Raw genomic sequence first — 3,707 nt, 5'->3', positions numbered from 1 at the left:
AAACACTGTCTTTTCTTCATATAACACCTAAAGTGAATCATGTCAACACTGTCTTTTCTTATATAACACCTAAAGTGAATCATGTAAACACTGTATTTTCTCATACGACACCTAAAGTGAATCATGTAAACACTGTCTTTTCTCATACAACACCTAAAGTGAATCATGTAATCACTGTCTTTTCTTATATAACACCTAAAGTGAATCATGTAAACATTGTCTTTTCTCACACAACACCTAAAGTGAATCATGTAAACACTGTCTTTTCTCATACAACACCTAAAGTGAATCATGTAAACATTGTCTTTTCTTATATAACACCTACAGTGAATCATGTAAACATTGTGGACTGGGTCTTCTCGCACATCTAAAGTGAATCATGTAAACACTGTTTTCTTATATAACACCTAAAGTGAATCATGTAAACACTGTGGACTGGGTCTTCTCGCACAACACCTAAAGTGAATCATGTAAACACTATTTTTCTTATATAACACCTAAAGTGAATCATGTAAACACTGTCTTTTCTCATACAACAACTAAAGTGAATATAATTTTTATAAAAGTATAGAAAGTAAATTGAGCAAGTGTGTGGGTATGATTTTAAAATAATTCATTTTATGCTCTCTCTTCTTTTAGGTAAAACAATCTCTACAATGATGAACTTATTTTTAATGTTCTGTGTGTATTCTATTAATTTTATAACGTTATATATATGTTTGACAGAATTAAATTTATAAAAAGGCTAAAAAAAAATAAATATATCTGTGAAGTATATATTATTCATTTTATCCTGAAAGTCATTATATATTCTACTTGACTTACTAATTAATTTTGGCTTATATTTGATGTGAAGTATATATTATTCATTTCATCCTGAAAGTCATTATATATTCTACTTGACTTACTAATTAATTTTGGCTTATATTTGATGTGAAGTATATATTATTCATTTCATCCTGAAAGTCATTATATATTCTACTTGACTTACTAATTAATTTTGGCTTATATTTGATGTGAAGTATATATTATTCATTTTATCCTGAAAGTCATTATATATTCTACTTGACTTACTTATTAAATTTGGCTTATATTTGATGTGAAGTATATATTATTCATTTCATCCTGAAAGTCATTATATATTCTACTTGACTTACTAATTAATTTTGGCTTATATTTGATGTGAAGTATATATTATTCATTTCACCCTGAAAGTCATTATATATTCTACTTGACTTACTAATTAATTTTGGCTTATATTTGATGTGAAGTATATATTATTAATTTCACCCTGAAAGTCATTATATATTATGCTTGACTCACTAATTAATTTTGGCTTATATTTGACGTGAAGTATATATTATTCATTTTATCCTGAAAGTCATTATATATTCTACTTGACTTACTAATTAATTTTGGCTTATATTTGATTATGTTATATAATCATCCGTGTTTTGCATATTTTTTCAGTAACTTCATTTTCAAATTGTTTTATAAAAACTTAGAGCAATAATTAAAAATTTGCTTGGCATTGGTAATATCTCCATCAATACCAGTCCTTCATATGTTAGTACAGTTGTGAAGGTTAACATTTTTCATCAAGATCAACCTGAGTTGACAGATATTTTTTGGACCAGAGATGCAATGATTAGTCTGAGATGTATTCCTTCAATAAATGAGAAAACAGCTTAGTATAAACAAAAATTTATGTACATTTTTATAAAAGACGTCCATAAAAAATAATGATCGAGCAGTTCTTGGATTATATATCTTTCAAATTACAAAATTTTGCATGAAAATAACACTTCAATTCGGAGAAATGGCCTTTAAAACGACCACGTATCATTCCATGAAGAGCCATAGCTGAGAAAGGCAGGATTTCTAAAAACCTTCTGAAGATATCAAAACCGGGCTCGAAGATATACTGCTGATATGTCATGGTCTCCATATCCAAACCGCTTTGCATGTTTGTAGACCTGAAAAACAGCAACTCTTGGTAATTACCCCGACATAAAGATTTGTAGTCATAATCGATAATATTAAAAACATTATGTTAAAATCACACTTTTCAGTCCAAGTATGAGGGTTTAATGTGTAGAAAATTAGAAGAACATTTTTTTTGCATTTCTTAATTGTGGATCAGTTCTATCCACCTTTAGATGCCTTATTGCATAATTCACTAAAACTACTCTACGACTTTATGGAAAAAATGTGAATTAACTTTCCTCATAAGCTCATCAAAGTTTTCTTAACCCTAACACACACAGCTTTTTAATTATAGCTAACAAGTAAAAGTGCATTGTGGTCGATCATTCAAATGTAACTACTTCTGCTATTAAAGAAACGGAGGTTTTTGTAAAACCCAGTTTAAAATAATAGTTTTCTAATTAAAAAATTCTCATTTCTATTACTACAGTTAGAATGTCTGTTTCTAGCAAATACTTTGTTTATTTGTTTGTTTTGTTGTTAAGCACAAACTACACAATCGACTATCAAAACCTGACTTTTAGCATTATAAGCCTAAAGAGTCACTACTGTGCCAGACTTTGTTTGTTTTGTTGTTAAGCACAAACTACACAATCGACTATCAAAACCTGACTTTTAGCATTATAAGCCTAAAGAGTCACTACTGTGCCAGACTTTGTTTGGTTTGTTGTTAAGCACAAACTACACAATCGACTATCAAAACCTGACTTTTAGCATTATAAGCCTAAAGAGTCACTACTGTGCCAGACTTTGTTTGTTTTGTTGTTAAGCACAAACTACACAATCGACTATCAAAACCTGACTTTTAGCATTATAAGCCTAAAGAGTCACTACTGTGCCAGACTTTGTTTGTTTTGTTGTTAAGCACAAACTACACAATCGACTATCAAAACCTGATTTTTAGCATTATAAGCCTAAAGAGTCACTACTGTGCCAGCAGCAAGCTCTAATGGTATACGACCGATATTTATAAAGTTTATAAAGAACAAAAAATCAGAAACATTTATATTTACACAGTAATATTCATAAGTCCAGTACGAGATCAATTCAGTTAGTAGTCACAGTAAATGTACTTTTCAATATGTTGGGGATTTAACACGACTCAAAAATTTAAAAAGAACGGAATGATCACAAAATCAAACTTGATGATGAATGAATATTTGATATTGTAACACCGACTGCTCTCTTCTAACAAACACATTTTACAAGTTTTTAAATTGAAATATTTTTATAGTTTATATAACCATAAAACAGAAAAATAATTTTCAATATTCAGTTCACGCAACATTGTGATTTTTCTTAAATCCTAGAATTATCAATCAGAGTTACACAGGTTTTTAAACAAATGTTTTCAAACCCATTTATCTACCAAACTGATTACAGATTTGTCTACAGTCTTATATATATATCATATTTAAAGTTAGTTGCTGGGTTTGGTTATTTGTGCAAAGCTACACAAGGTCTGTCTAGATGCAGCTGGTAAATAGCACCCAATTTTCTTTGATCTAACAGTTGGTTTTTGACTGTCACTCTTATGGTGCACCCATGGCTCCAAAGTGAGGAGTGAAATTTTGAAGCAACAAGATGCAGATTACAGAAGAGACTCTTGGTTTCAAAGTCTGGTTCTAGGCCATACTCAACCATTTTAAATAAAAGGTATTACAGAACAGACCCTTGGTTTCAAAGTTTCTAGGCCATACTCAACCATTTTAAATAAAAGG

At 29.8% G+C, this 3,707-nt stretch overlaps 1 long non-coding RNA gene across 1 annotated transcript; it reads right to left on the bottom strand.

Moving 5' to 3' along the window:
* Window positions 1-1,688: 1,688 nt before the first annotated feature.
* LOC111089787 lies at window positions 1,689-3,701 on the bottom strand. Its single transcript, XR_002613980.1, has 2 exons — window positions 2,880-3,701; window positions 1,689-2,784 (listed from the first exon to the last, which is right to left on the bottom strand). It is a non-coding gene; the product is annotated as an uncharacterized LOC111089787 (long non-coding RNA).
* Window positions 3,702-3,707: the final 6 nt, after the last annotated feature.

The sequence above is a fragment of the Limulus polyphemus genome, unplaced genomic scaffold (genome assembly GCF_000517525.1).
Source record: "Limulus polyphemus unplaced genomic scaffold, Limulus_polyphemus-2.1.2 Scaffold7334, whole genome shotgun sequence".
NCBI lineage: Eukaryota > Metazoa > Arthropoda > Merostomata > Xiphosura > Limulidae > Limulus > Limulus polyphemus.
Note: the sequence above shows the minus strand (reverse complement) of the source record. Positions and strands in the feature narration are given on the sequence as shown.